Source organism: Aegilops tauschii, chromosome 1 (genome assembly GCF_002575655.3).
Source record: "Aegilops tauschii subsp. strangulata cultivar AL8/78 chromosome 1, Aet v6.0, whole genome shotgun sequence".
Classification (NCBI taxonomy): Eukaryota; Viridiplantae; Streptophyta; class Magnoliopsida; order Poales; family Poaceae; genus Aegilops; species Aegilops tauschii.
Genome location: NC_053035.3, coordinates 354,457,161 through 354,467,590, shown reverse-complemented (window position 1 = coordinate 354,467,590; position 10,430 = coordinate 354,457,161). Strand labels below are relative to the sequence as shown.

The following is a 10,430-nucleotide window of genomic DNA, read 5'->3' as shown; positions in this document are numbered from 1 at the left end:
ACCACTTAGGTGACCGGTGGTATCAGTATGCGGAGCACAACCGGAATAACTGGGCCACCACCGCCCGAGTACCGCATCAAAACAGAACCATGACTGGTTGTTGAGCGGTACCTGGCCAGTTGTGACGCCTGGATAATTAAGCTACAGTAATGCCCCGCTAACGTTGCCATGTCATCACATTACTGTTACTAATCCATGCTTGATCCTAATCTTAGTTCAAACTCAAATTCAAATTAAAGCTCAGAATTCAAATTTCTCAAACATGCATAACAAAATGTTCAAAGTGTGGCAAATATTCCATAACTAATTATGGTGGTGGCCCAACAATTTTGTAAGAAATTTAAATGCCCTTTTGTGAATATAACAGTGGCTAAAAATGAATTATTAAATGCTTTTTAAATCATAAAAATACTAAACTATTTTATTTAATCCTCAAACTATTTGTGGCAGTGGCATAAATTACTAATGTTGATTTAGGGGCTAGTGTTTTATTTTATAAAACTAAAAATAGAAAGAAACTAAATAGAAAACAATAAACTGAAAAAAACAAAGCAAGAGAAAAGAGAAACCCTTTCCCCCGGGCCACTTGGCCCATCTAGCTAAACAGCCAGCCCACCTACCCCATCGGTCGCCTTCTCCTACTGTTCTCCTGGCGCGACCGCTACAGGGGCACGTCCCCGTCCGACCAGCTCACCGGCGCCGCCCGGAGGGGATAAGGGCGTCGTCCCCTCGACGCGTCGAGCTCTCCCCTCCGCTCACCGCTCCCCACTTGCCCCCTCCTCGCTCTCTCCGCCTCTCCCACTCCTCCAGATCCCCTTCTCCCTCACCCGACGTTGCCGGCGACGTGCGTCGCTCGATCACGCGGCCACCGGCACCCCCGAGCGTCGAGGCTTCGTCTACGAGGTGCGCCGCCGTATGCTTCGTCCTCCTCGACCAATGGATGAACCTGGGGTCGTCTGCATCGCCAGCATCGACCCCATCCCCAACCACCGGCCGTCGCCCTGCCTCGCCGGATCTCCTCGACGGAAACTCCCCGACCTCGGCAAGCTCGTCCACGGCCTCCCCAGGGTGAGCCCGCGTCGATTCCCTTTGTCTTTCCCTCTGTTTGATGTGTCGTTTCCCAGCCCCGCGCCACGCGAGCTCCGACCGAACTCGCGCTCACCGAGCCATGGCCTTGCCCCAGGTGCCTCCCCGCCTCGTGCCCTAGGCCGCTTCCTGGCTGCGTGCCCACGCGCCTTGGCCACGCCCGGCCGACCCCCCACCGTGCCGGCCGTGTCTGCCTCTGGCCTCGCTCCCGCTGCGCTAGCCGCGTTCCCTGCTGCGGCCTCGTGCCCCTAGACCACGCCCCGCCCCGCTGCGCCCGCGATCCCCCCTAGCCGTCCTCGCCTGCTCGTGGCCTCGGGCGCCGCTGCCCGCTGCTCCCTCCCCTGTCGTCCACGCCCGCCTCCTGCTGCTGCCGTCGCCTGCTGCTACTTGTTAGCACAGCGCTGCTGTTGCATCCTACTACTGCCACTGCTTACTGAACTTGTAGCTATTGTAGCTACTAGCTAGCTTTTCTATTTTTACAATGACTAACCCTCTAAGCAGTCCTTAAACGGTGGCTAACCAACTACTAACATGAGCAAAGATAATATGAGTAGAAAGTATACATGACAAACTTCATTTTATCCCACTGAACCAAATCCTTTCGATGCCTGGATTAAATCCCATGAAAATCGCAAAATGCTATGTTCTGTTAACTGAGAACAGAATTAACCCCTAGCTACGTGGTGGGTGTGTGGTGTGTGTGACCGGCTTGGCCACGGCCGTGTGTGGCCGGCCCTTCTTAGTACTAGGTTTAGCTAGTAGTATAAACTCGTGCTAAGTTAGTCTAGTACTAGTAGATGACATGTAGGCCCCCATTAAATAAGTTAGGTTTACTTATTTTTTAGGTAAATAGTCCATGACATGTGGGTCATAGCTCTCCTTTTTGACTAGTCAAATTGACTTGGTCAACTCAAATTAAAAGTAATTTAAAAATCTAGAATATTGCTAAAACTTTAGAAATCCATAGAAATTGATCCGTAACTCGGATGAAAAAGTTTTATACATGAAAGATGCTCAGAACGGCGAGACGAAACTGAATATGCAGCCCGTTTGTCTGCCACACGTCTCTAGCATAGCGAACCTGCAACCGTCCCCCTCCGTTTTGCCAGTCCGAAAATGCAAACTTCGGGAAACATTCCCGGATGTTTCCCCCTTCGCCGGTATCGTGTAGCACCGCGTTAGAACACGTCTAGCTCTGCCTGTTGTCCTGTTATGCTCTTGCTTGCTATGTATTTACTGTTCCTTCCCCCTCTTCTCTCCGGTAGACCCCGAGACCGTTGTTGATGCCCATGTGATCGACTACGTCGACTACGACCCCTCCTTCTTGTCTAAGCAACCAGGCAAGCCCCCCCTTTGATCATCCCGATATCGCCCATTCCATTCTCTCATGCTTGCATTAGATTTTGCTACGGTATTTGATTGCTCCTATTCTGATGCATAGCCTGCTTTTGTAACCTGCTTATTGTTATCTACCTGCTTATCCTAAACTGCTTAGTATAGGTTGTTTAGTGATCCATCAATGACCCCCACCTTGTCCTTGTTGCCCCTGCTTCATCATCGACGACTCGACCAACGTGATCGACGACTAGAGCCCGACACCTCACATCACATCACGCCCCTTTTGTTGCTCGACTATGCAGAGCTACTATCGAGTGCCGAGGGTGATCCCTCATAACGCACTCCTGATGATAATTCTATAGTGTAGCTATTCGGTCGTGGTCATCGAGGGTGATTTCCTCTTTCACCATTCCCGATACGGCTCTGTCGTGCAACACCTCAAGTGTGAACCTCGAGGGTGGTCCCTCTTACGTTCACCTTGATGATTACATTGAGTGGACTCCACCGGGGGTGATTCCTCGGGTTTTCCCCTTGATGTCTGGACACACAGTTACCTTGACTTTACTTGAGACCGTTGTGAAAGCCGGGCGGGCCCGGAGAGCACCCGTGCGATGTGACGGTGGCGGCTGGCTGTTTAGCGGTATCACCCAGGAGGGGTGATAGCTCCGGACTTGTCCCGACAGCCGTCACTACTTTAATTGTTAATGCACTAACAGGTTTGAGTATTTGTTCTGAGTTGGCCTCGGGCCTTTACGCAGTAACCACCACGCGAGAATAGTTATGGGCCTCGACGTCGTGGTATCAGCCGAAGCTTTGTCAGACGTCCAGTTCAGCATTGCGGCACGGCCTGGTCGGCGCCCCAGTGGAGGTAGCCTGTATCACCCTGCTCGCAACGACCCGGAGTGCACCGGGCGATGGGCCCAGACCTCGGAGTGCTTAGGATGTAGACCGGCGGGGACCTCTCTGCTGAGCCTAGGTAGGGTTGCGACGTGTTGATATTCCGAGGCCGGGCATTGACCCCAAAAAGGTGTGTCCGGCCAGAGAGATCGAGCGTGTGGGAAAACGTGGTGCACCCCTGCAGGGAAGATATATATTCGAATACCGTGTCCACGGTAATGGACATTCAGACTTGTATCCTGATCTTATACAACTAGAAATGGATACTTGATATGTGATGGATATGTGGCTCTGGGATTGCTTTCTCGCAGGGAGTTGAGGAAGGATCTCTGGGCATTAATGTTACAACATGTTTGTTAAATATAAACTGCTATTCTTTACTCTTCTACATGTTGCAAGATGCTTGGAGCTGCTTGAAGATGCTAGTCTTCGATAGGCTAGGCCTTCCCCTCTATTCTGGCATTCTGCAGTTCAGTCCACATATACAACCCTTCCTTTGATACCAATGCATACTTAGTTTAGATCTGATGCTTCCGAGTACTTTGGATGAGTACTCACGGTTGCTTTGCTACCCCCTTTTCCCCCTTCCTTCTTCTTTCCGGTTGATGCAACCAGATGGTGGATCCCTGGAGTCAGATGCCACTGCCGACGGATGCTACTACGTGGAGACCGCCGACGACCAGGAGTAGTTAGGAGGTCCCAGGCAGGAGGCCTTGCCTCTTCGATCGTGTTGCTTTTGTGCTAGCCTTCTTAAGGCATCCTTGTCTAACTTATGTCTGTACTCAGATATTGTTGCTTCCGCTGACTCTTGTGTATCGAGCTTGTATTTGAGCCCTCGAGGCCCCTGGCTTGTAATATGAAGCTTGTATTATTTTAATTTGTGTCTAGAGTTGTGTTGTGATATCTTCCCGTGAGTCCCTGATCTTGATCGTACACATTTGCGTGTATGATTAGCGTACGGTCGAGTCGGGGGGTGTCACAAGTTGGTATCAGAGTCGACTGCCTGTAGGAACCCCCTTTCCAACTCCTTGGCCGAAGTTGAGTCTAGTCTTTGAAAAACTGATTTACTAACATGGCTGTGTGGCTTACGGGCCCACGTCGCCAATGGGTGGTATTAGGATCTTTTACTCCTCGTCTATACTCTGGGACTCTAATCTCTTTTCTATTCGGGTTAAATGATTTTGCTAACTCTAACATTAGGATCTCGTGATCACATCCATCCGGAGGTTTGTGTTACCCCTTTCTCGAATTTTGGGCCAAGATTGGCTTCACAATATTCACTGACCGCATGATCCTCTTATCGAGGGCACCCTGCGTCGTCACTTGCTAATCCCTCACTCCAGAGGTTTTCCCTCGACGTTCATGTAGCCTTTGCTATGTCCCGCTGTTGTGTCCCTCCATCGCGAGCATGTGTGCCGCCTAGTATGTCTATGATGTTTCTCTTGTCCGAGCTCATACGAACAGCGTGTTGCCCCGCATATGTATCGGTATGTCTTTAATGACTACTACTTTGTACATACTGCTCCTTTGCTCACTGTTCAAGATACGTCATGAATGACTCTATGCACTTGCTCCACCCCTTGCTCAACTACCCCATGTTGCATTTAAGTAGGATGGTTAGACCCGATAGTCGTGATCGTGGTGGCGATAATCCGCCACCTCCCGAATACATTTCCGGAATGATAAGCAGTTTTGATGCTGAATCGCCGGTTCATGGAAGGAGTCGTGGCTTAGTTTCCACGCCCCAATATGAATCAACAACCAGTCCCAGTGACACTGCATGACTTTTCACGTCTCAACCCTGTCATCTACCGCAAGTCAACTTAGCCCCTTGATGCTGATGACTGGCTCCATGACATCACTTTCGAGTTGGAGTCTGCTGATGTAGCCCCTGCCAACTATGTCACCTTTGCAGCTTATTACCTGAAAAGTTTCGCTACTCGATGGTGGAATAGCCACATGCATTCCTTACCTGTTAGAACCACCATCACTTGGCCGAAATTCCAAGCTGCATTCCGCGGCCAATGTCGGACCACCATGGTTAGTAACAACATCCCCGTTGAAATTGAATGCTGGTAAACACACAACGATTCTATCATTTGCGCCACTAAAACCGTCCATCTACTAAATCCTTCAAATGAGATAGTAAGCTACCAGGCTCTTCTTGTTCGAAATGCCGAAGCACGGATTCATTCCTTGAGTGCGATAAACGCTTCTCCTCTTGTCAGAATTGATAACGCTCCTTCACCAATGTTTGCATTGAAGTTATGGCGACATTTCCTTTTGGTACTCGTTGCGAGATCTTCACCGATCATTGAAGTCTGACGTATCTGTTTACTCAGCTATATCTGGATCTCCGTCAACAGCAATGTATAGAAAACAATTTCGGACTATGACTATGGTATTTCTTATACCCCTGGCAAGGCTATTGTCATGGCCGATGCCATGCGTAGCAAGTCTTATTGCAACAACCACATGGCTTATAAAGCTCAACCCCTGCAAGATGATCTCACTTACAGAGAGCATCCGATCCGTGTTCTCGATCAAGCTCAACGTCGTACCCGTATGAGGGCTTTCAAAATTCTAAAAAGTTTAGTGGTCAAATCCTTCTGAAGATGAAGCCACTTGGGAATGCGAGTATTGTCTTCGTGATGAATACACCGCTCTGTTTCCTTCTACCTTCTAAATCTCGGGACGAGATTTCTTATAGTGGAGGAGAATTGTGACGCCCGGGTAATTAAGCTACAGTAATGCCCCGCTAACGGTGCCATGTCATCACATTACTGTTACTAATCCTTGCTTGATCCTAATCTTAGTTCAAACTCAAATTCAAATTAAAGCTCAGAATTCAAATTTCTCAAACATGCAGAACAAAATGTTCAAAGTGTGGCAAATATTCCATAACTAATTATGATGGTGGCCCAACACTTTTGTAAGAAATTTAAATGCCCTTTTGTGAATATAACAATGGCTAAAATGAATTATTAAATGCTTTTTAAATCATAAAAATACTAAAATATTTTATTTAATCCTCAAACTATTTGTGGCAGCGGCATAAATTACTAATGTTGATTTAGTGGCTAGTGTTTTATTTCATAAAACTAAAAATAGAAAGAAACTAAATAGAAAACAATAAACTGAAAAAAAAAACAAAGCAAGAGAAAAGAGAAACCCTTCCCCCCGGGCCACATGGCCCATCTAGCTAAACAGCTAGCCCACCTACCCCATCGGTCGCCTTCTCCTACTGTTCTCCTGGCGCGACCGCTACAGGGGCACGTCCCCATCCGACCAGCTCGCCGGCGCCGCCCGGAGGGGATAAGGGCGTCGTCCCCTCGACGCGTCGAGCCCTCCCCTCCGCTCACCGCTCCCCACTTGCCCCCTCCTCGCTCTCTCCGCCTCTCCCACTCCTCCAGATCCCCTTCTCCCTCACCCGACGCTGCCGGCGACGTGCGTCGCTCGATCACGCGGCCACCGGCACCCCCGAGCGTCGAGGCTTCGTCTACGAGGTGCGCCGCCGTCTGCTTCGTCCTCCTCGACCAATGGATGAACCTGGGGTCGTCTGCATCGCCAGCATCGACCCCATCCCCAACCACCGGCCGTCGCCCTGCCTCGCCGGATCTCCTCGACGGAAACTCCCCAACCTCGGCAAGCTCGTCCACGGCCTCCCCAGGGTGAGCCCGCGTCGATTCCCTTTGTCTTTCCCTCTGTTTGATGTGTCGTTTCCCAACCCCGCGCCACGCGAGCTTCGACCGAACTCGCGCTCACCGAGCCATGGCCTTGCCCCAGGTGCCTCCCTGCCTCGTGCCCCAGGCCGCTTCCTGGCTGCGCGCCCACGCGCCTTGGCCACGCCCGGCCGACCCCCCACCGTGCCGGCTGTGTCTGCCTCTAGCCTCGCTCCCGCCGCGCTAGCCGCGTTCCCTGCTGCGGCCTCGTGCCCCTGGACCACGCCCCGCCCCGCTGCGCCCGCAATCCCCCTAGCCGTGCTCGCCTGCTCGTGGCCTCGGGCGCCGCTGCCCGCTGATCCCTCCCCTGCCGTCCACGCCCGCCTCCTGCTGCTGTCGTCGCCTGCAGCTACTTGTTAGCACAGCGCTGCTGCTGCATCCTACAACTGCCACTGCTTACTGAACTTGTAGCTACTGTAGCTACTAGCTAGCTTTTCTATTTTTATAATGACTAACCCTCTAAGCAGTCCTTAAACGGTGGCTGCCAACTACGAACATGAGCAAAGATAATATAAGTAGAAAGTATACATGACAAACTTCATTTTATCCCACTGAACCAAATCCTTTCAATGCCTGGATTAAATCCTATGAAAATCGCAAAATGCTATGTTCTGTTAACTGAGAACATAATTAACCCCTAGCTACGTGGTGGGTGTGTGGTGTGTGTGTGGCCGGCTTGGCCACGGCCGTGTGTGGCCGGCCCTTCTTAGTACTAGGTTTAGCTAGTAGTATAAACTGGTGCTAAGTTAGTCTAGTACTAGTAGATGACATGTAGGCCCCCATTAAATAAGTTAGGTTTACTTATTTTTTAGGTAAATAGTCCATGACATGTGGGTCACAGCTCTCCTTTTTGACTAGTCAAATTGACTTGGTCAACTCAAATTAAAAGTAATTTAAAAATCTAGAAATTGCTAAAACTTTAGAAATCCATAGAAATTGATCCGTAAATCGGATGAAAAAGTTTTATACATGAAAGATGCTCAGAACGGCGAGACGAATCTGAATATGCAGCCCGTTCGTCTGCCACACGTCTCTAGCATAGCGAACCTGCAACCGTCCTCCTCCGTTTCGCCTGTCCGAAAATGCAAACTTCGGGAAACATTCCCGGATGTTTCCCCCCTTCGTCGGTATCGTGTAGCACCGTGTTAGAACACGTCTAGCTCTGCCTGTTGTCCTGTTATGCTCTTGCTTGCTATGTATTTACTGTTTCTTCCCCCTCTTCTCTCTGGTAGACCCCGAGACCGCTGTTGATGCCCACGTGATCGACTACGTCGACGACGACCCCTCCTTTTTGTCTGAGCAACCAGGCAAGCCCCCCCCCCCTTGATCATCCCGATATCGCCCATTCCATTCTCTCATGCTTGCATTAGATTTTGCTACTGTATTTGATTGCTCCTATTCTGATGCATAGCCTACTTTTGTAACCTGCTTATTGTTATCTACCTGCTTATCCTAAACTGCTTAGTATAGGTTGGTTAGTGATCCATCAGTGACCCCCACCTTGTCCTTGTTGCCCCTGCTTCATCATCGACGACTCGACCAACATGATCGACGACCAGAGCCCGACACCTCACATCACATCACGCCCCTTTTGTTGCTCGACTCTGCAGAGCTACTATCGAGTGCCGAGGGTGATCCCTCATAACGCACTCCTGATGATAATTCTGTAGTGTAGCTATTCGGTCGTGGTCATCGAGGGTGATTTCCTATTTCACCATTCCCGATACGGCTCTGTCGTGCAACACCTCAAGTGTGAACCTCGAGGGTGGTCCCTCTTACGTTCACCTTGATGATTACATTGAGTGGAATCCACCGGGGGTGATTCCTCGGGTTTTCCCCTTGATGTCTGGACACACAGTTACCTTGACTTTACTTGAGACCGTTGTGAAAGCCGGGCGGGCCCGGAGAGCACCCGTGCGATGTGACGGTGGCGGCTGGCTGTTTAGCGGTATCACCCAGGAGGGGTGATAGCTCCGGACTTGTCCCGACAGCCGTCACTACTTTAATTGTTAATGCACTAATAGGTTTGAGTATTTGTTCTGAGTTGGCCTCGGGCCTTTACGCACTAACCACCACGCGAGAATAGTTATGGGCCTCGACGTCGTGGTATCAGCCGAAGCTTTGTCAGACGTCCAGTTCAGCATTGCGGCACGGCCTGGTCGGCGCCCCAGTGGAGGTGGCCTGTATCGCCCTGCTCGCAACGACCCGGAGTGCACCGGGCGATGGGCCCAGACCCCGAAGTGCTTAGGATGTAGACCGGCGGGGACCTCTCTGCTGAGCCTAGGTAGGTTTGTGACGTGTTGATATTCTGAGGCCGGGCATTGACCCCAAAAAGGTGTGTCCGGCCAGAGAGATCGAGCGTGTGGGAAAACGTGGTGCACCCCTGCAGGGAAGATATATATTCGAATACCGTGTCCACGGTAATGGACATTCAGACTTGTATCCTGATCTTATACAACTAGAAATGGATACTTGATATGTGATGGATATGTGGCTCCGGGATTGCTTTCTCGCAGGGAGTTGAGGAAGGATCTCTGGGCATTAATGTTACAACATGTTTGTTAAATATAAACTGCTATTCTTTACTCTTCTACATGTTGCAAGATGCTTGGAGCTGCTTGAAGATGCTAGTCTTCGATAGGCTAGATCTTCCCCTCTATTCTGGCATTCTGTAGTTCAGTCCACATATACAACCCTTCCTTTGATACCAATGCATACTTAGTTTAGATCTGATGCTTGCGAGTACTTTGGATGAGTACTCACGGTTGCTTTGCTACCCCCTTTTCCCCCTTCCTTCTTCTTTCCGGTTGATGCAACCAGATGGTGGATCCCTGGAGTCAGATGCCACTGCCGACGGATGCTACTACGTGGAGACCGCCGACGACCAGGAGTAGTTAGGAGGTCCCAGGCAGGAGGCCTTGCCTCTTCGATCGTGTTGCTTTTGTGCTAGCCTTCTTAAGGCATCCTTGTCTAACTTATGTCTGTACTCAGATATTGTTGCTTCCGCTGACTCTTGTGTATCGAGCTTGTATTTGAGCCCCCGAGGCCCCTGGCTTGTAATATGAAGCTTGTATTATTTTAATTTGTGTCTAGAGTTGTGTTGTGATATCTTCCCATGAGTCCCTGATCTTGATCGTACACATTTGCGTGTATGATTAGTGTACGGTCGAGTCGGGGGCGTCACACCGGTATAACCGCCAATGAACACCACAGACATTTTTAAGCATGATGACGGTACCACCGCCCGGGGGCAGCGCTACAACCGCTTGGTCATGAGCTGGGATGTTCAATCCCAGGGTATCACCCCTGGGGTGGTGGTTGGGCCAGTACCAAGGGCCAACGGTACAACCGCTCGAGCGAGCGGTACAACCGCTGAGAGTTCACAGC

The 10,430-nt window shown here is 50.4% G+C and overlaps 2 long non-coding RNA genes across 2 annotated transcripts; both read left to right on the top strand.

Annotated features, from left to right (window-relative positions):
- The first annotated feature begins 698 nt into the window (after positions 1 to 698).
- Positions 699 to 4,198, top strand: LOC109756248 (uncharacterized). The gene is made up of 2 exons (XR_012183030.1): positions 699 to 1,068; positions 3,937 to 4,198. It is a non-coding gene; the product is annotated as an uncharacterized lncRNA (long non-coding RNA).
- Positions 4,199 to 6,589: 2,391 nt separating this feature from the next.
- Positions 6,590 to 10,125, top strand: LOC141022124 (uncharacterized). Its single transcript, XR_012183031.1, has 3 exons — positions 6,590 to 6,992; positions 8,276 to 8,350; positions 9,864 to 10,125. It is a non-coding gene; the product is annotated as an uncharacterized lncRNA (long non-coding RNA).
- The last annotated feature ends 305 nt before the right edge of the window (positions 10,126 to 10,430 follow it).